We start from the raw sequence: 22,024 nt of genomic DNA, 5'->3' as shown, positions 1-22,024 counted from the left end.
TTTCCCTGCAAAGTTATGGTGTCCTTGAATTATTTTTGTCTCATTTGTATACCAGTTCTGGAAGTTGAAATCTTGGAAGTTCAAGGAATAGGCTGTACTTTTTTCAGATTTGCTTTAAGCACTGGAGTGAGTATGAGACAGACAGTTTAGGAGATGGTGCCGAGCGGTTAAGGATGCTGTTTTCATTGTTATTGGACTCCAGGAAGCAACAATTTTTTTGTGTGTGGTGGTGTTTTCTTTTTTTTTTTGGTGTGTGTGGTGTGGTTGTTTTTTTTTTTTTTTTTTTTGCATTGTGTTACTGCTACAGTGACAGCTAAAGATCTGTCAGCATTTCTGTTCTTTATCATGACATGGTACAAGTATGCATCAGCCTGTGAGTGGAAATATCAAGTTTTTTTTTTGGTGGGGGGTGTGGGTGGTTAGGAGCGGGGGCAGTGTTCTTTTTTGCACCTTACTGGTTTCCTGTTTTATTTTAAATCTCTGCACTTTTTTAGATTTTGTATTTTAGAATTGATAATGGTAAACAATGTCCGGAAAATAACAGACGCCCTACCCTCTTTAACAAACCAAGAAGTCAGTAGAGCAAGAACCTTTGCATCAAACTAGTCTCCCGCCAATTAATGGATTCATTTTGTCTGTGCTGTGTTCATTGTGCCCCACAGAGTTCACAATGTAGAAGCATTTGCAGCTTATTTTTCCAAAAGTAGTATTAGCTTTTGCAAAGTTGTGCAGTTTGTTTTCTTGTTTTCCTGTAGTATAAACTGCACCTTCTTCATTTTCTTTTTAAAATCTAAGAGTCTGGGGGAGATTGATACGCTTTGTGAGACGTTTTCTGTTTGTGTAGAAAAGCTGATGGACAGAAAATATTTGTTCTGTTTAAAAAATATTGTAACTGAATGCCCATACATTTTCTTGGTGTTGACATAGATTGTCAGAATTTCTTAAAGCTGTTGGCCTTTCTTCTGGGAAAAGGAAGGCTTACGCTGTATGATGAGGACCATGGAAGTACTTTCTAATGTATTTGCAAATGGATGTTAAATACAGTATGTGGTAGTGGACATTTCAGATCTGCAGCCCTAAGTAAACTTAGGCATGCTGAAAGACTTGGATGCGGAGTTTTCTAGCATCATGACAGTTAAATCTTAACATTTGGAATAAGAGGGGATACTCGAGGTAACTGATTGTTACTGTATCAGTGTTCAGGAGGTGTGAGTAGGTGACTAATTTAATTTGTTCAGTCCCAAAGGAACAAAAAACCCTCACCCTGACTGACTTTAGTCCTAGATTAAAAAAGAACAGTTTAAAAGAATAAATTAGGAATAAGTACGGTTAACAAGGAAAGGAATATTTGAAGTCGGTAACTACTATTTATGGAAAATGGAATACAACAAGCAAAACAGATGTTATACTGATAAAATTACAGGTTTTGTTGGGAAAGATGAATGTTTCCATACTTTCTTTGTAGGGTGCTTGATTTATTTATTACATGACATCGATTTTTAGAATTATGTAGACATTGCATTGCACAATAATAACAATATTGAGATTCTGCACAATAAATTAATTAACTGGCTAAAGTGTAATTTCTAAAGTAGCTGTTGGTTACCACAGCATGGGAATATTTCTGTGGGTGTTCTGCTAGGACACAGTTCAGTGTTTGGAAGCAGATGTTTGATTTCTATGGATGACATGCAAGTTGGCCGTTTACAGGGCTGCTTTGACAAGCTGGCCTCATTTAAATGAAATGTGTTTTAATATGGCTAAATGCAAAATTATAAATAGAAGAGTAAATAACAGGCTCTGTGAAGAGGATTTAGCTAAGCAAGTAAACCAGCCTGACCCTTGGCCACAGCGTGGGCCTTCGATACGTGAATAGTACAGCGGTAAACAGGAATGGACTTTTCCTTCTGAGTGCAGTCCTGGGAAGACTCATGGACCGAAGAGTTCTGCTGACTGTATTTTGAATGTAAAAATCAGAAAGAACACAAAGAGGAGCCACAAAGGTTCATTCAAAGGAGGAAGGATATGCTTTGTATTGTGTTCTGATTTTAGTTTAAGAGAAGGTTAAGATCTGACTCAATTTACAGTAAGTACAAATCTGGACAGTGCAACAGCACATGTAGCAAGAACCAGTAACCTTAGTTAAACAGATAGGAACTAAATAGGGTCTGAAGGAACAAATAAGACCTCAAGTTCACAATGTTCCGCTGGTTAATTGGCCTCACTGTTAAAATTGACTCTGGAATGCGATGAAATCTCTAATTCTTGATGTTTTCAGAACAGGACTGGGATGTGTCTTGGAAAGTTACTGTAGTCAAATGCAAGTCGTTCGGCTCAGAATGGAGCTAGTTTTGTAAAAAGCAACACTGTTCGTTGTATGTGATTTGGTGCAGTTGATGATCTGAGACCGTGTATTCTAGGGACAGTGTAAGGTGAATTCCCACCTGGGCACTCACCTTAGGACGTAACTTGTTTTCCAGGTTGAGTGTTTTTCTAAAAACCTGAGATGCTCAGTCCATTTGTTGTGCGTAGGTGTACACTTGAAACAGGTAGAGCTTTTGTTGCGCCACCCATCAAGGGCACCATTCTTTATCGTTAGTTGCTTTAGCTTTGTTTCTCTCTAAACCATGGGGTTCACACCACTTATATTCGTGGGGGCAGCTCTAGAGGAGTACTGAGAATTTCTTAAAAAAATACAATGCTAATTACTGCTCTGTGTGGCTCAACAGTTCTGCAAATTAAGTATAGTTTTGTGCAAAGTCTGGTTTGTGCTCCTCTAAACCATGGGGTTCACACCACTTATATTCGTGGGGGCAGCTCTAGAGGAGTACTGAGAATTTCTTAAAAAAATACAATGCTAATTACTGCTCTGTGTGGCTCAACAGTTCTGCAAATTAGTTTTGTGAAAAGTCTGCTTTGTGCTCACTGTTAAGAGTTTTGGCAGCACACATTTAATGAATCACTATGTACGTTCTTCCCCCGTGCTTTTATTTTTTCCTCATAGTTTGGCTACTGACCTTTTCTGGTGGGTGTTTTCCTTAATTTTGTTTCAAAAGAAGGGAATCCAGGTAGAGCTAGCTGAGATGCTAGCTAATCCGGAGCTTATGTTTACACAAAGGCTATAAAAATATGCCAGTTTTGGCAACCCTTGTTTTTTTAGCTTGAACATGAATGTTTTTCCTGGGCTGGTCTTGGTCAGAGATGTTCTTCAGCCTGGCTGATAATCGGACATGTTTCTCGGTTTCTGAATTAAGAGGCATGCCTGTTCTAGTCTCCTGGGCAATGCTCAAGGAAGTTGGCTCATTTAAGGTGTCATTTTAGTGCTGTGGAGTTCCTATGCTTGCAGGAGGAGGAGGGAGTGTCTTTCATTTGTAAGCTAAGCAAGAGCATCCCCTATAGCACAGGACAGACAATTAGCTCATTTCTTTTGTTAAATTGTTTGGTTTTTTTTTTTCTTTCTTTGAAGTGGAAGGTGTTCTTTCTTTGCAGTCTGCTTGATAACTTTTAAATTTCATTTCAGTAAATTATATCTTTCTGTGCACAAAGCGTACCTTCCTAATCGTTCAGGTTGATTTACCTCTAAGTCAGGGGAGAAGGTGCTTCAGAGTTTTCTGCTTATTGTGCTCATCATCTTAAGAAATAGGCTTTCAACATATCTGAACATTTAAAACAGTCTTAGTAAATATCTTGAATCAGTGTAAAGCTACAGGAGAAACTGTAGCTATCTCAATTGTTGCTGTAGTGCTGAAAATACTATTTCCTGTTAATGCTTGTACCTTAGATTTTAGTAGCCATCAAAAAGAACAAAGGCGGTTGGAAATTAATGACATTTCTAGCATTTCTAGGGCTATCAGGGTGTGCAAACCAAATCTAAGGTCTGGCAGTAGAACCATTCAGCTGTTTCTTGGTGAATACAGTGACCATTTCTGGTTGGGAGGTGGCTGTAATGTGAAACTGATTTTGATGTGTAAAAGAGGTGCTTGTATGCATTGCACACGAATGGCAGTTCACAAATGCTGCAAGAATTAATTTCATTATAGTAATTTCATTTTCTTTTTATGATTGTGGCATTTACAGGTCTGTAAGAGCCTTTTGGTGCTTGTAGATTGGTGCTTTACATTATGATTGCAGTTAAAAACACATAGTCGTGTGGGTGTATTTAACTTCTCTTTAATTCATTGAACTGGGAACACGCAAACCTTTGAGTCTGTGGCCCAGCTATTTACATATTTGTAAAAAATATGAATGCCTTAGTTGGCTCAGCTGCGTGGTCCCTTCAGTGTGTTTCAGGCTGCATGCCCCGTCCCTTTTCTGCTCCTTCCAGTTTTATAAAGTTTCTTGCTCCCTTCCCCCAGCCTCCCAGGAGAGTTAGCCTCTAGTGATGGTATTCTTGAAGTAATTTTATGTAGTTAAAAACTCAATTACCTCTAATTGGATTGCCCAAATATGCAGGAAAAGGACGTAGGTGTCCTCTGGCCTGCTACCACTGGGGAGAGTTTGCCTTTTAGATTTTATACACAAATACCTCAAAACTAGTATAGTGCATCGTTGACTGTTCAATATCTATCTTGGTTTTTGTTTTAGTACTTCCTAGCAGTGGGAATAGTTATGAATAGAAATATAAGTGCAGAGTGTATGTGCCTTGTCATTGCCAAGATGGTCAGTGCCCCTCTGAATTTGCAGTTTAAATAGATGTGTCAGGGAGGGAGGGGAACCAGGTGCCCAGAGGGGATGTACTTGCCCAGGATTAGACAGCAGAGCAGCGACGGAAGGAGGAATAAGATCCAGCCCTACTAAATTCCTAACCTCGTGTCTCTTCCGCTGAGCCAGGCTCCATCTCCTGTCAACAGCACCCCTGAATGGCAGGGAATTAAGAGTGAAATATCTGCTTCAGCTTCTGGTTCCCTGTCCAAATCTCAGTAGCAATGTTACGCTTAACTTTCTGTGTGTCTGAATATAACCAGGATTTTAGTCCAGTTTTTGTGTTTTCAGACTGTTAGTAGCTGAACGCTGGGGAGAACAATGTGCAGTCTGGAGCAGCCACAGCTTGCAGGAGGGAGCAGTTGAATGGATATTTCAGAGGAATGCATCCGTGTCGGACACGGGATGTCTAGGACACTTCAAGAACGTATGTTACTGCAAAGCTGAGCAGAGCGAGTGTTAGGGAATAGACTTCTTGCAGCGTTATGCTTGCAGTATTATTCTAATGGGAAATAACATTCTTATTTTAGGTTATGTGGAGCTATTTTTTTTAAAATGTTGACCTCATCAGCTCAGGTCAAATTAGCTGTTCTTCATTATTGCTTTTTCCTACAATATTGCTTCCTGTGCAAACAACTGCTCAGTGGCTGCTCCTGTTTTTTAGTCTGTTTCTTTTATAGCTTGGGGAGCAATTATCCAAAATCCTGTCCCAAATGCAAAAAAGTCTGTCAAAATACCTTTTTAATCAATTGTGCTCCTTCAAAGTTGCTTAGACATATGCCAGGTACTGTGAGGTAAGTGAAATGCATGTGGCACTACAGTTTAGACTACAACTATTCCTGCAGCTCCCGAAAGCCCTTTGCCACCCCATCTGTGTGGCCGGGATCTGTTTCAGCCTTCCAGCCTTGCTTTGACAATTCTTACTGCTCTGGTTTGGTTGGTTGGTTTGTTTGGTTTTGGTGTGGTGTGGTTTGGTTTTTTTTTTTAAGTGCTTTTAGCATTTGTCTAAAGTTAATAAATAAATAAAAAAATAAAAATCAAGCCTATTTCCTTCCTTCACTGTTAGCTCAGCTGGTCTATCTTCAGGCTGAAACACTTCAGATGGAATTGATTTCTTTGAGATGTATGCTGGTCTGAGTTTAACTGGTGTTTTGTTTTTAATCTTAATTTGGCTCATACCACGCACATTTCTTTTTCGCAGCTGGGTGGAATATTTCCCTTTTCACAACACTTCGTAGTTTAGAATCACAACAAAATCACAACCTTTTGCTCATTCCTTATTTCAAGGAATTCCTTATTTTCAAGAGGAGGTAGTGTCTTTAGGTGGATAGATTCTCATGGAATAGACATACTTATTTTAGGGAGTGTGCAGGTAAAGGTAGAATTTTCAGTGGCACTGACAGAGCATTATCCAGACCTCCAGCAGAGTCTGGCTGAATCTATACCATAAGGCTGCTCCGTTGCCCTTGCAGCCTTGGTGTCTGCGAGCACGGTGGCTGTATCCCAGTGCAGTGCTCGGACACACAGTGGAGATTCCCGGGGGGTGCGTGTTTGGAGAGCAGGTGCACGTAGCCCTGTTAACACCAGCTCTGCCAGTGGGATTCTGCAGTTGCTAAGCATCCTCATAATTCCTAGTAAGAATATATATTGCATGTTTCTTTACCACTGAATTTTTTGTCATCAGTAACAAGCTCTTGTTTTTATCAATGAGCATTGCATGGATCCACTGGGAAGGATACCTGTTTCTGAAAAGCAGAAAGGGAAAAAGAGATGGTGCCGGCTGCATCTCCCCCATCTCTGACAACACATGGATACAGAATTCAAATATATGAACTAAGGGGCATCGAAAATGCGGAATGATGGAATTCACTTAAAATCCAGCATGTTAGTCCTAACTTGATCTAGAGTCCTGTGATCCACATGCTGCTCACTTAAACCTCATAGCGTTATATATACCATGCGCCTGCAACTTCCGAGTAGCGTGATGGAGAATGATAAGCCTTAGTAAATATATTTGTCATACTAATTCTCTGGCCCTCTGTTTAAATAAAGATGTTTTGTTAAGAGTCAAGCACATACATGCAGAACTGTGCTTAAAGTTTTTGAACTCTGGTTTTGAAGTGTATGCCAGGTATATTTCATTGAAGTGATCTCTCATCGGAATGCTTCCTGTGCACTTTAGCTCACAGACTAAAGTCTAAAACATTTAATTAGGTTCTGGCCTTATGAAGTAATTACTATTATATTAAAGTGCATAAACATTAAGCACATTATGTTGACTTAATAAATTTTTTTCCTAATATAGGTAAAAAAATGTTTTTAGGAAAAAAAGCAAAGTAAATTATAGTGTTTATCATTTCTCTTCCCTTCCTTTACACAATGCTGGCCTTGGAAAAAGAGACTGGATTTTGAAAATGCAGTTCTATGTCTCCCCATATCTCTTTACAGGATTTCTGTTTGGAATGCCTTAGGAAAGATGCCATAGTCAAAATTAAGCTGTTTGGTGGAAAGGACATAATCAGAACTGCTTGACCTGATTCTGTTTTATGGTTGAGCTCTCTTATACTGCTCTGTTAGAATAAATATTTGTTCATTTGCTTTAAGGCTCCTTTACCATGGCTAAAACAGCACATGTTTATATACACATATTAGTATAAATACAAATTAGGCCCATAAGTTTGCACAGCTGTAATGACTGGAATTTAGTAAATGAAATAGTGCCAACACTGTTAATTGTACAGGAGTGAACAGCAAGACAAATGTACTTGTTAGTAAAGCGGCTGTAGCCAGCAGTGGAACAGATCTACCCTTTAGCCGCCACTTTTTGGGTTGGAACTGTTCTAAGGGCCTGGTTTTTTGGGGCTTTTTTTTTTTTTTTTTTTTGTTTGGGTTTTTTACTCTCCTGTTTGATTTGCGAAGTTGTCCAAGTGCTTCCTTGCCTGATTCTGTACCATCAAATTTCAGAGCTACATCTGTCTGTCATGCAGCATGTAGTTTTGGTCCCATGAAAAGGTGCTGCACAGGATGAGGCTCGCAGGGAGAAGGCTGCCAGAAGGGTTCAGCCAGGCTGAACCATTGCCTGTATGGGAGCAGGCACTGGGACAGAGCAGCAGGAACTGGGCTTCAGGTACTAATGCAGGATGCCCAGATTCCATCCTAAGTGACAGCCAGACCTGCCACTAGCTACGATAGCACAAAGACACGTTGTAAAGTGATCCAAGGAAAATGTCCTTGAAATCAGCCTGAGATCTTCCTATTTCTGAGTCCTGCAGCTCTGAATATGCTATTGCTTGAGTAGGTGTTACTGTGAGCAATAAGGAGAGATCTGACTGAAAGAAAGAAGGTGACTGAGAGGAGAGTCCAAAAAAACAGCTGGCAGGGAAATAAAGAATAATAAAAAATTTCTCGATCATTGTTTGTTTTGGAAAGATCATGCTTTAAGCACATGGAAATACTTTACACGTTTGAGAAGTGCTGACTTCCTACATGCCTTGTGAAGGAACAGCAAATCATTCATATAATGTAAACACATTTATAGATTGTTCCAATATAACTTTTTTCAGTGCTGCTGTTCTTTTTAATAAGATACAATTTAGTGCATATATGCTCTTTTGATGCTATGTTTTGGCCAAGAGTTGCAAGCATCATAAATGTTAAATATTAGAGTTTGTGCTAAATGAGCAGTGCAGAGTAACTCAACCAGATCTTTAATGCAAAAAAAGTTGTTAAACAGTGCTTGATACACTGTTTAAAAGTAAACATACCAGAAAGTAGTGCTAGAGTGAAGCAGAAATAAATAGCTTGCCTAAAAGTGTGAGTATAAGCGGTCTCATGTTTTGATAGAGATGATATAAAAAATTGAGAGGACAAAGTTCCTCTGTAAGGGTGGAATTTTAAGTTGAGAAAGAAAAATGAATGAAAGGAGAAGCTTAAGAGACAAAAATGCAGTGGGTATTTGTGGAATTGTATAATCACAGTTCTGGGCAGGGATCTCCAGAGGTCAGGATGATGTCCTTTTCCCAGCTGTGAGGCAGAGTTGGGGACACTTCACGACAGGTACCTGTCTAACCTGTTCTCAACGACCTCCAAGGCAGCCTCTGGTAGCACTTACTGCCCTTGCTTTTATGTTTTAGGGGAAACTTTGCTTCCTTGATCTGATGCAAGTTCATTTTCTGTCTAGGTAGATGCTAAAAGCAAGTAGTTCTCTGCCTATTAGGAGCTTTTTACATACTTGAAGATGACTGTGTAAAGAGGATTTCACAGAAATAATTGTTAGAATTTTGATCTTAAAAATGTAGTTCGTATGCCTTAATTGCTATTTAACAATAAAAGCATTGATTTCTTCTGCAGCTGGTTGATAGATTGTCTCCACTCTACAGACTAGATGTGAAATGACATTCATCAGCTAAGTGGAGGACTCTTTAGAGAGGAAAATTCTTTGAAGGAGAGCAGTAAGAACATTCAAGGAATTGTAGTAAGATGAAGGATTTGAAGTCATTTAGGCAAGCTAAAGTTGTAAATCTGTATATGTGTGTAGAAGAATGTGTAATCTTTCTGCCATGATCCCTTCTTCTTAGCACTTGTCTGCATTTGTGAGAACACTACATGTTTTCTTTTAATCCTTTCTTCTGTTGCTGCTTATCAAAGTAGTTTTGTCATTCCTTTGTCTTCTCTATTGTGTGTCTATCTATTGTCTATAAGGGCATGCAGTGACAGGAGGAGGGGTAATGGCTTTAAATTGTAAGAGGGCAGATTTAGACTAGACATTAGGAAGAAATTCTTCACTGTGAGGGTGGTGAGGCAGTGACCCAGGTTGCCCAGAGAAGCTGTGGATGCCCCATCCCTGGAGGGGTTCAAGGCCAGGCTGGATGAGGCTTTGAGCAACCTGGGCTAGTGGGAGGTGTCCCTGCCCATGGCAGGGGGTGGGAACTCGATGATCTTTAAGGTCCCTTCCAGCCCAAACCGTTCTGTGATTCTATGTTAAGGTATACCAGCTTTACTAATACATTAATTCCCTACAAGGAATAAAATCTTCAGTGTGGTGACTGAGGCCATGCTCTGTGTGTACCACCTTCCTGCACCTGAACTCGTGCCGAAGTGAACAGAGCAGACAAATGAATGTTTGCTACAGGGTCTGAAAGGAGTCAACTTTTGAGTGTTAGAAGAGCACATTTACAAATTAAAAACACATTTAAAAATAAAGGTTTATTTCAAAGGAGCTGTTGGGGGCCTTAGTTTTCAATAGTCTGTACTCATCCAAGATGCACTTGTATTGTGCTAGGGTACTTGCAGCAAAAGATATTTTGGATCAAAGAGACAATATTCTGTACCAAGGAGACTTCAAAAGTAATTTTCCTGAAGAGTGTTTGTTCAGGTGCAAAGGGTGGGAGAAAGGAATATTGTTTTAGGCAATCGACATTGGACATCAAAAGGTGAATTTCCCCCTATATACCTTGTCTGGACTCTGTATCAGTCAAGGTGTCACTGGAAAGGAATATTGACAGCATTGGGTACTAATCAAGGAGAAATTATCCTCCTGAAGAAGTGCCTTGGTCTCTGAAAGTTTGGCTTATTTTTATTCCTCTTAATTTTTTTTTAGAAGAAAAAAACTGGATAATGGAGTATATCACAGTGGAGAATTTGACTATTTTAGTTTATTTTCCTGTTTGCTTGAACTTAGTTGCTACACAGGTAAACCATTGTATTTTGAGGAAAGGCAAGGCTCAGGTGTAGTTTCTGCCGTGTATGATAGTTGAGCAGAACGTGTGGCAGAGCAGTAAAATCCTCTGCCTCTTGCAAAGCAAGTAATGGCATGGTAATACGTTGCATTTTATGCAGGCTCTTTTTAAAAAGTATAAAGTACGTAATAATATTGTGACTATAAAGAAACCTGCTTTAACTCACTTAGACAAATGTGTGTAGTGGTATGGGCAGGAAATGGAGGGACAGGGAGCACATGTGGAACCATCTATCTAAATTAGCTGGATGGGAGCCAGGAAACTGGAACTTGCAACATTTGCAGTGATTAGCAGAAAATGAAATGATGGCTTTGTGTAAGAATAATGATACTTGTATTATTCTGGGCCGGGGGGTAGATCTTGGAGGAGGCAGATGGTACTTTTGAAGGTGGAGCATGTGGACTTGGCAGACAGTGGGAAGGTAAGTAGGTTGGAGGGAGGAACAATTTAAAACTGCGGGCTGTGCACAGGAGGAAAGCAGCATATATTTTTAGGTCTGAGGTCCATTCTCGCATTTCATCTCTTGAAAGAGAGGCATAAATAAATAGAGCACTGCTCTCTTCTCCAAAGCATAGAAAGAGAATCACAGAAATGTGATCCTCTGCGAGACTGTCAGAGGCAGTGCTCAAGTAAACAAGAGCTGCTGCTCAGTGCTGCGTGGATGTGCTGACAGATCTAAAAGGGATGGATGCAGGCATCTGCTCCTTGCCATCGTTAGGCAGCCTTTGGCACCAGGGCTCAGGGCTGCCCGTGTTTCTGTACCTGTGGGCATGTGTACATGGCTAGCATTAAAAGAAAAAAAAATGCATTCAAGATTATATGTAAAGATGTTTGTAATGCTTCCCTGCGATAGGCCCTTTGAGTTCAGACAAGCAAAATTTGAACAGTCAACTAGTAGATACTTGAAGAATTTTCTGCCTTTCCATAAAGGTGGCAGTTTCTGTAACAGCATGATGGTAATGACTCTGGGAGTGGCAGCGTTTTCTCGGCTTTCATTTGGAGTGGGATTTGAGCCAGACCATGACTATGAGTTCAGAGAAGGGATAACCTGGGGAGTTTTATTGTTGTATTTTTCCACCAGCCACGCACAAACCAGAACAGGGGTAAAGGTAGAGGGCTTCAGTGTTATCTGCTTGACAGAGGAGATCTCAGCACAGATCTTTAACATCTAGATTCTAGTGCTCAAGGTCTGTTGGAACTATCGTGGCTGCCCCTGCACACCAAGGATTCCCCTTTGTGGCTGTTCCCAGTAAAACACGATCAGGGTTTTCTTTCATTGTCGGGGCAGAGGAAGAGGGCTTGGCTTTGGGGCTGATGGGAGGATATAGAGCAAACTGCAATGGAAACTTCATGCTTCCTTGCTCTTCACCCAATCAGTTTTCACACATCTTAGTCTACCTTGTCGTGGGATGATGCCTTGAGCTTGAATTCTCATTTTAACTTACATAGGATCTGAAGCCTAGACAGGATTAGGCCAAAAAATCATCTCAAATCAAGCAATTCTAAAATCTGCTTGGAGTACGAGGGGCGAAACCCTTAAGGTGCAGTTTATACTGAAGCTTACTGTTGTATTTGTTTAGTTTCACCAACGGTGTTGCGTACAGCTTCTGCTTTATGCCGTTTTTTAACCTGTCTTGTGTCTGGTTAGTTAAGTAAATATGAGATACAAAATTAAAACAATGTCACTTTTAAAGTAACAGAAATATTCTCAGACAGTGTTGTATCCGTTTTACTGTTGATTGTTTTTAAACTCCACATAAGTAACTTCAGCTGTAGCTGTTGTGCTAGGTACAGCTTTGGCATTAATAAGCCTGTTTATTGGAAATGTTTTGATTTTGTTAAAGGGTCCTGAATAAAATATTGGTGGTATCTATCTATTTTGTTTATACTGAAGAACAAAGTGTAAATGTGGCTGCACTTTATTTTTTTTTTTTTAATGAAGAGGCAAAGTTTGCAGCTTTGCAAAATGTAAGATTCCCTCAGTAGGAAGAAACCCCCTTTAGAACTCAGGATACTTTATTGTTAAATACAATACTACATGACCACGCTGGTTTATCTTTTATCTTCAGCCCATGTCTGCTCTGTATTACTGGTAGTATCAGGCTTAGAAATGAATGAGTAGGCTGTGCTGGAGGCAGCAGAGGAGGACCTACAGGTGAGAAGTGAATTTAGATGGTAAAAACTACTTCTACATGTTTTATTTGGGGAAACCTCTGTCTGCGGGTCTGGAGCTGTGAAAGTTCAGTATGGACCTGGAAAGGTGGGAGGAGAGCGTATTTTTTTATATTTTTGTGTGGGGAAATTTTTACTGTGGTGTGTTCTGTTGTCTTTGATTTTGCTGGCAGAAAAGGAGCAGGAAAGCTAAGGAATGGCCAGCTGGGACTGTTAGGAAGGGGAGAGAGAACCCATACCTGACATCGCCTGTGGGTGACAGGGAGAGACACACACAGCAGTTCTTTATTTTTGCAGTTGGAGGTATGTGTGTGTGCATTGTCAATTGTCCGTGACAGCTGATGGTGGGGGAGGGAGCTTTTTAGGGGAATTCAGAGATTTAGATCAGGGAATATCTCCTTCAATCAAAATGCTTCTTTTCCGGTTAATACCAAGCAGCTATCAGATGAAGCCAGTTTGAACATGATTTTTGGATTGGAGTATCAATGCAACTTTGGAAGTTTTTTGTTTTGGTTTCCCCACCTTCCCTAGCAGGACATGTTTTGCTGACGGATCAATTAGAAAACCCAAAGGAATGTGGATAGTGTGAATGATAGGGTTACTACTCTGACCACTTTGGCACATGCATTGAATTTCTAAAATCTATCGCTTTCGCAATTCTTTTATGCTTTTATTTTTTTAGTCAGTTAATCTTGATTTTTTTTTTTTATTATGCGCACAAGGGCATGCAAAGTATTAAGCTAAGGCCATGGAAAATAACATTGTAAATACTTTCTTACTCTTCTGAAATCTAATTAAAAAGCTGCAAACTTCACCATTCATCATTTTACCATTGGAGTGTATTTCTTGTGGAGACAGCCTAATATCCTGCAGCAACTTCATGACATTACCAAAATAATTAATGGATCCTTTTAGGGCAGTGTGTGTTGCCACAATGTGGAATAACACTTGAGTGTTGTAAGTGAATGGTGTGCTAGGAAACACTAATCCCTCGTGTGTAGTAAGAGGAAGTATGAATATTACTTATTAATAATAACATAAAACACCTTAGCACACATGCTTTATTCTGGGCATGTCTACCTTTTCGTAAATAACAGTGAATTTTAATTACAGAAAATTGGTGAGAAGCAAGAATGATTTGTGTAATTAAGAAGTTCTGTTTATTTAAAAGCCTTCAGAAGTTGTAAAAGATGGAACTTAGCTGTGTGCGAGGGATGAATGTTGTGCAATAATGCCCCTTCATTCCCCTTTCATAATAAATCTCCGCAGAGTATTCATCTAAAGGGCTGGATGCCAAAAAGAACAGGTTCGACTTGTCTGTGAGGATTTACACCACAATAAAATGCACAACTGCTTTTGTAGAGGTCATTGTGAAGGTCAGGGAGCCAGTATGCACCACTGAACGAGAGCAGCCTGTGACAATGGCGTGAGAGGTTGGACTGGGTGAAATCAATATTTAAAACTTCATATGAAATGTAGCAGTGAGCTGGAATCGTTAAAACACGGGACTTCAAAGCATGTATGCTCTTTTGCAAGAAATGAATGGTCTCTTTTTCCAGAAGTTTGCATCCCGTACCTTCTGCTGAATGTAGCTCTTAAGTCAAAAGGCGAGAGTTTTCTCTATTCCTGACAAGTAACATTGAAATAACTTAGTGTGTCTAATATAAACACTCTCAAACCATTAACGATTGCCTCTGTCTAGTTTAAAAAAACCCCTCATTGATATTGAAGTGGATTTAATTACCTGAAATTTGGCACACCTTTTTTTACAAATAAGGTTTGAGTTTGACCGTAGGGTCACTATGTCTTTAAATAAAAGATGATGATCATTTCAAATGGCAACCGGCCATCAGTGGGGTTTAGTGCAGAGATTAATTAGTAAACTTTGGAATGCACTACAGCAAATGCAGCTGATTGGCAATAGCATGTGGAGCAGCAACTGGTGGAAAGCTAGTGCTGCTGAGCTGCAGAGGTATTTCCAAAAAGACTTAAGAGTGCTGTGATGTGCTACGCTTTAAATGGCACTGTGCTGATTGCACCAAACCACCAGTTTTCTATTTATGCAGTTTAGTAAATGCACAGATTAAGGAAATCTGGTGTGCGTTTGGAAAGAAAGCAAGTTTTCTTTTATTGTTTTGATGTGATTAGGTGCATCCCATCAATAAACAGTGACACCCCTGAACATCAGTTTGCAGAGGATGGTGGTTTGCGCTGTATTTTGCTTTTTTTTTTTTTACTAAGAAGACAAATGCCAAGTGTACTGTCGAAGGCTGAGATATGATTTATTCAAAAAAGACACTGAAGTAAATACAACTAATTCCATGGCTATTGCAGTAAGCCACTTCTTGGAACTCTGGTCTGCATTTTAAAATTATATGGATTCCTGAGTGTGTGTTTGCATGATTTGAAGTTGTTTACTGCCTTCCTTTTAGAGTTTTAAAGACATTAAAGAAATTTGGAAATTTTCTCTGTAGATTAGCTTTCTAAGGATGCTGGATCTCTTTGGTATGAGTAATGGACCCCGTTACATGTAGTCCCTAGTGGGGCTATTTTCTCAATTTGTGTACGCCATGGGATTGGGGCCCAGATAATAAAATTATTTATGTAATAACTACTCTTGAGAGATTACTTGGAAGCCCTGTATACTTCTTAAAATCTCTTCTTTATATTAGATATTATTGTATTAGTCTCTTGATGCCCACCTTCAGTTAGAGGCATTGTCAAGCATCCATTTAAATCGGTAAGAAAGCTCACACCAATACTGGTGCATATTTTGATCAAAAATGGCCCGTGCAACTTGACTAGCCTGGTAAAAGTCATCTTACTATATGTGTCCCGAGTATTGAGCAAAAGTCTGTCCTTCTGGAGTAGTTCATGCTATCACTGCAATAGTGATATAAAATTTTGATCTAAAACTGGCAGAGGGGCTTGCCATCATAAGATATGGATCCTCTGGCTTTGACCCAGAAAACCCTTAAACATGTGCTTTAAAATTAAGCAAGCACGTTCTCCTCTTGGCTTAACTCTCAGCTCTGCTACTTTGTCCTCATTGCAGTTCAGTCCCTAGGGCCCATCGATGTGTCGTGGTGGATCTGTGGACCAGGCAGCAGCAGACGTTGGCATCTAATGCCTGGTTGTGAGCCGCTTCTGGGCCATTGGAAAGGTCTACGGAAGGATGAGGAGTGGAGATCGAAGTCGTCAGGGTGCTGGTTGTTTCTCTGGAGACCTGTTTCTGCAAGCCTCTGCTTCCTAGACCGTTGTGTTTATTGCCATAGGTAATTGCAGCGAAGCGGATGGGCTCAGTTTACGCAATCAGGTTTAGGCTTGCTTGGCTTTGTTGGACTGGACTTGTACGCCACAATCCAGACAAAGTAATCGGTATGCGACTGCTCCTTTGGCCTTGCAAGGCTCTTTGTGTGCTTAAAGCTGGGTGGTTTTCTGAGCTGAATCAGTGTTGCTGAATCTGGGTCTAAGCCCCAAGTTAAGTGTATGTTAAAATTTCCTGATAGCAAATAGATTTGTCAGTTTGATGTGCCTTGAAATGAATCTCGTGTGTAAATCTGCACAGGATCGGAGCATTGCAGGGTCTTGCAAGATGTTCAATGAGAGTATTTGTTAAAAACTGTTTAACTTGTGCCCTTCGATCATTTGTGTGTGTGTGTATATCTGTGTGTATATGTATATAACAGAAACACCAGTGCACACAGAAAGCATTTAATTTAAAACCACAGTATTTGAGCACTGCAATCAGCTCCCTAATTACTGAGACTGGTTATTTTTTTTTAATTGAATCTGCTGTGTGTATGCATAATATATGCATCCAAGTACATTACAAAGCATTATGAATAATTAAAAGCAAACTGTAACCTTTGACAGAAACAAATGTAGGTATGTTCAGTGATGCATTATCCTGGCTGGGCTGCTGGTTTGCTGTGACTCAACTACTTGTATGAATTACAGAGTGCTCTTTGTAGTACTTGAGGGTTGCCACTTAGTATTGGTCTAAATCTAAGATATGAAAGATTAAACAGAGTCTGAAATTCCTTGTCTAAATAGCAGCAAGCAGTCACTGCAGCTCCCAGCTTTTGCTAATGCCCTGGAGGAGACTGGCATAGCTGCTGGAATAGCTGAGGCTGAGGGTGAGGTGATTTCGTCAGGTGAGCTGCTTTTGGGCTCTGCGAGGCTTTTTTCCTTGTAGGTCTCTTAGACACACCGGCTGTCAATGCTCAGTCCTAGCAATGAACGTTTCGGCCGACACAGCAATGGCTGTGGAAAGGCGGCGGGGGGGCGAAGAGTTGATGCAGTGTCGTGTTTTAACTGTGACCCAAGATTAACATGAAACCAAAGCAGAAAACATGGTTTTCTCGCTATATTACCAGTTGCTAAAAGTTTATGTCCAGAGCTAGGGCAAAGTTATTTAGGTTGCTGGTGATGTAAAAGGTTTGGTGGTTTGTTAAAGCTTTTAGATATGGCCTTGCCATCTTTTGCTGAACATACAGTTTTCCTGAGAGTTATACATCTTAATTTCATCTTCTTTTTCTTTTCAAATCTTAGACAGTTCAAAACAAAACCCAAAAACCCCACCCTGGATTATTAAACCAAATGTATTGGGAAAGTTTCTTGAACAGCTTGCCTTGGCATGATGAAATCAATGTGATTATAGTCCAGCAATTGGGGGGAGAGGGAAATACCCCTCCAAACTATCAGCACTTGGGAAATGAAACACAAAAACCTATTGTTATTATTAACAAGTACTCTAGAGTTTCTGATTTGCTCCCATTGACTTCAGTGATATGGTATCAGTTACCCCGATGCCTGTAGCGCCGGGTTTGTGTTTCATGTAATGAAGTGGAACTGCGATGCAGATGCACAGTAGCCCAGTGTTGCTGGATGGATGGCTTCCAGGTAGATGGAGACTTGGGCTGACCGGCTTAGGAGGCAGTTCGCTGTGGTCAGCCAAAAATCAGCTCTTGCTGGTGAGTCGAGAAGTGTGTGTGCATGCGCTGAGTCAGTCTCTTATATACCTGTGTGATTGTACCGCTGATTAGACCCAAAAGGCTTGGCAAATCCTGTTTGTGTGGGAAGCTGGAGTGCAAAAGCTTGCCTAATTTACTTTATTTATATCAATATAATCCTGCTTAAGGCCTTTTGGAAAGCACATCTAAGTGAACGGTGTTTTAAGTTGACACGGTGTCTTTCGTGTTCACAATAAAAGCTAGTTTCATTTGAAAAGGGTGTGCTTATGGTTACCTTACACAAACTTTCGCCATATTAAATGTGGAAGGACTCAATTCTCCTGCATGCGCACATTGTCTTTGGTGAAATTTGTACTTAAAAGATTTAATATCTTCAAGTTTGCTCTATGATCAGTGATTCTTTGAACTTGCAAACAAGAAAGTGTGGATAACTTCAAATATCTGTTTGAAGTCTGATTCTAAGGAATGCTTATGTTCGTTTTGACCTTACAATGTGAAGTTTGATCTTTGTCTCAAAACTGCAGCATTCTAGCGGAAATGTAAATACAGTCTGAACTTTTTTTAGACATCTTTAAAATACGTTCTGTCCCTTCAAGAAGGGGATTTTATTCCAGAGATCCTGGATATTCAAACCGTGGAAACATATTTCTGTTCACGAGTGCCCAGATTCAGCAGCAGCTCTCTAATGAGCAAAGCTCACTTGCATGGGCTTTCGCTCAGGAGACACCAATCTGTGGTGGTTTAGATGTGAATATAACATTTCTGGTAATTGTGAAGCTTCATGGAATAGAGAAGGGCTAAGGGTAGAAGCTGACTGAAATGATTTAGAGTTTTATATAAGCACATAAAGCTGCAAGTTGTCTTGTTGTGTTTGGTTTTGAAAAGCACTTATTAACTACTTGGACATCTTGCTTTTGTTCTCAAACATCTGCTTTAGATTGTTTGCCATAAAAGTGTAAGAATTAATCTTGCCCTCATTTTTGTTATAGCTACCAGAAACCAAACTATTTTTATTACTTCTTGTATAGGGATTTGGACCCTGAACTATTTTCAGAGTTGAGGAGAAAATGAGTTTGTGTTTTATTTTTTTCTGCCTCACGCTCCCCCTAAACTTACAGGTAAAGTTAATTAAATTATAGTTTTTAAGTGCACAAAGGTGTTGGGCATGGCTTGTTAAACTGTGTAGTAAGCTCTACTTTGCTTTATTTGGCCCAATATTATGAATTTACAGGGAATTCAAATGATCAGCTCATTTTGGTTTTTCTCAGGACAGCAGTTGCCCTGAGCTGGGGTAAGACATTTGCATCATCTGGGGTGAGCTTAGCACATATTTTACTGTATGGAAATAATATATGAAAGTCAAAGAAATGAAAACCTTCCTATATGTTTAGTCCTTTGATTAACAAATGTTCCTAATACTTGTTCTTGGGGCTTCCTTTTTCTTGGGTTACAGCTTGGTTGTTTCCCAAGAAGCAGTAAGTAGCTAAGACATGCGATTGCAGTATAAGCCCCGATCTTCAGCACGCTGCATTTGTGTGATTTCTTTCCCTGTATTGTGTGTTATTAAATTTCAGGACATTCTGCTGATGTGGGTTCATCCAGTATTTATACCAGAGCATATAGTAATCTTACTTTCTACAATGGAAGTGTTGTTTTTAAGGCAAAACCGTCTTGTTATAAGCCTATAGCAGGAAATACTCCGCAGCCTCTCTGACTTGCTGGAAATCTGATGTTTGTGCTGCAGTTGCTTTCACAGCAGTCTCCTCTTTCATAATCTGTGGTGACACTTGCTTTTTTTTTTTCTATTTGAATACAAGTGTTTTAGCCAAAGGGTGCACAAAGGAGCCAGTGAACAAGATAAAACAGATGAGGCATCCCCTTACTTTACACGTAGATAAATGGGATTTTTCTGGGACTAACTGAAATTACCATGTGATTGTATTGCTGTTTTGCTGCCAGCTTCTATTTTCTCTAAGTGAGATTGTAGATTTTTCACGGCAGGAACTATTCCTTTTTCTTCACGCTAAGAAATCCTTACATGTTTCTGGTTATTGTGCTTCAAGGAGTTAGAAAGCCGTAGCCACTGAAAGCAGAGTAATGCAGTAGGCCATGGTAGGTCTTGGGTACGTGGAGGGACTCTTTCTGCAACGCTCTCGGGATCAGCCAGGGCTTACAAATAGCGTTTCTGATCCTGTGAAGTTCTGTGAATCCTGTCCAAAGTACTGCTGAAATTCAGGTGCCATTGGAAGTATACACAGCTTGAAAAGCTGTCAAGTGTCTGTGGGTCAGATGTAAGCATTGTGATATAGGCACTCAAACATAGATGGAAACTTGCACAGAAAGAAACTAAACCTCTCTGGAAAGACAAAAGAGTATGTCTTGTGCAGGGAGTTTTCTGTTCAGTTTGACAAAATTAATGTGCATTTTCGAAGCAGTGCCGTGAACTGTGTGTTATGTTTGCAGTGTGTCTTTTTCCTGTCCCCAGAATAATCAGCTAATGTCTACTTGTGAGCTTTGCACGTGAGGAAAAAGGGCTAGAAATAAACTACTTTCTACTTTAAGTTAAAAGTAGTAGTTACTAAATATATTGCTAAAAGTTTTCAGTTTTCATTTAAAACTTGTAGTAAAGGTAGTCCACAAATATTGTGAAGACTTACCTAGTACTGCTTGCGTCTGATAACACTTTCTTAATTTTTTTTATTTTAGACTTCAGTTTTTCTGTATTCTTCCTTTTTCTCTTCTTGCCTGTTTCTAATAATTCACTCCGCTCTCTGCTGTTTTCTCTTCCTGTTTTTCTTACTCTATTCATGCTTTTCCTTTCATCTGCCTTTATTGTCCTTTTCTTCATATTTTATTCTTTTTCTTGTCCCTGATGCTATAAAAACTTGTCCGCTTTCTTTTGCCAGACAGTTATCAACCTTTAGCAGTTCCTCCTTAAAATCTAGCTATTCAAGGAATCTCACTTCATTTCTTCTCTTTATCAGGCAGACATAAGCCACGCTGAATGTGATGTTCTGCATCTTTATCAACATTTATCTGGGTCTAGGCTGTGTGCTCAGTAGGAGAGGGAATGTGTCTCTGACTTTCACACACACAGTTTCTCATCTTCTACAGACTGAGGTCAGTTTTCTTTTCGGATTTGTTATTTTAAGCAATCTTTTTGAATCATCCATCAGACTCTACATTCCTTAAAAATGATATTGTATAGCTGTGGCTATTTGGATGGGAGGGGAAGTTGCTTTAGAGGGTCCCAGGAAGGAGCAGATAGTGGAGTACAGCGATGTATGGTTCTTTATGAACTTTTGTTCTACCAGTAAAGCAGGTAATTTTTTCAGGTTCCACTCTTCAGAAAATCCTAAATAATTTTCTTGCATAATGGAGGGATCATATCAGTGTAAGACTCAGCTTTGCTGTAACAAAACAGGAACCCTGGTAGATTCAACTGTACCAAGACTCAAACAATTGTCGCTGGTTGGTGAGCGATGCACAGCTATTGCTGTGAGCTGACCTCCACTGGTGTGTCTGTCCCTCTCCTAATGTTATGCATCACGATATGCAAAGCGGCTTAGAGCTGTATTACTAACATAGCACATTGGGAACTGGCGTAACAAACTGACCACAACATCGGCTTTGAGTCACCTGTAGTGGAACATTGTCTCTGAAAAATGGGAAGAACCTGCGATTGTACCCTGAGAAGGGCCGTGTCGAGCTCTGTGAAAGCCATGGTAGGAAAAAGAAGGCATGAGCTGATAGCGAGGTTTGCAAATGCAATTGGTGCTCCCAGGGTGTCCGAATACCACACAGCAGCCAGTTCATGGTATGGCTCATCGATCTACCCGAAATGGGTCACACGGGGTAGAGCTCCTGGGAACCAGAGTCCAGAGCGAAAGGTGCAGAAGCAGCTGAACTTGTGTCTCGTGGAATGGTTTGGGTTGGAAGGGACCTGATAAGATCACCTAGTCCCAACCCTCCTGTCATGGGCAGGGACACCTTCCACTAGACCACGGTGCTCACCCAGTACAGACCACTGGACAGCCCAGTGGACTGCAAAAAAGTGACTTGCTTAGGAGCTGAGACTGGGTTGGGAGCAAGTTTGAGAAACAAGTGCTGAAAACCAGGAGGGTGACCCGTGGGCTCATTAGTTACGTGAAAATGTTGTGGTTTAATTCTTTGTTTCCAAAAATGATGCTGTCTTGTACCAGGCTGTCCTTTGAACAGTGCTGGAGATTTTGAGGAAAGCTTGGCAGTTCCTGCCAGAACTCGCGTCTCTGCTGAAAACGAGCGAGTGACTCATTGCAGCAAACATCCAGACCATCCCCTGAATCCTCACTGGGCTCCGGCAGCCAGCACTGGAGAGGGCAGTACCAAACAGGCGCTGCGATCCATTGATGTGAAGAAAGGGCACCGGGCTTTTCTGTGAAGAGAGCAGTCACTAAT

General features: G+C 40.3%; 1 protein-coding gene across 1 annotated transcript in view; it reads left to right on the top strand.

Annotated features, from left to right (window-relative positions):
• The window catches only part of MNAT1 (MNAT CDK-activating kinase assembly factor 1), a gene marked incomplete at its 5' end in the record, with an annotated part of 83,405 nt that overhangs the window by 19,158 nt on the left and 42,223 nt on the right, over window positions 1-22,024 (top strand). The gene's annotated exons all lie outside the window — the stretch shown is intronic.

Source organism: Pterocles gutturalis, unplaced genomic scaffold (assembly GCF_000699245.1).
Source record: "Pterocles gutturalis isolate BGI_N339 unplaced genomic scaffold, ASM69924v1 scaffold1939, whole genome shotgun sequence".
NCBI classification, from domain to species: domain Eukaryota; kingdom Metazoa; phylum Chordata; class Aves; order Pterocliformes; family Pteroclidae; genus Pterocles; species Pterocles gutturalis.
Note: the sequence above shows the minus strand (reverse complement) of the source record. Positions and strands in the feature narration are given on the sequence as shown.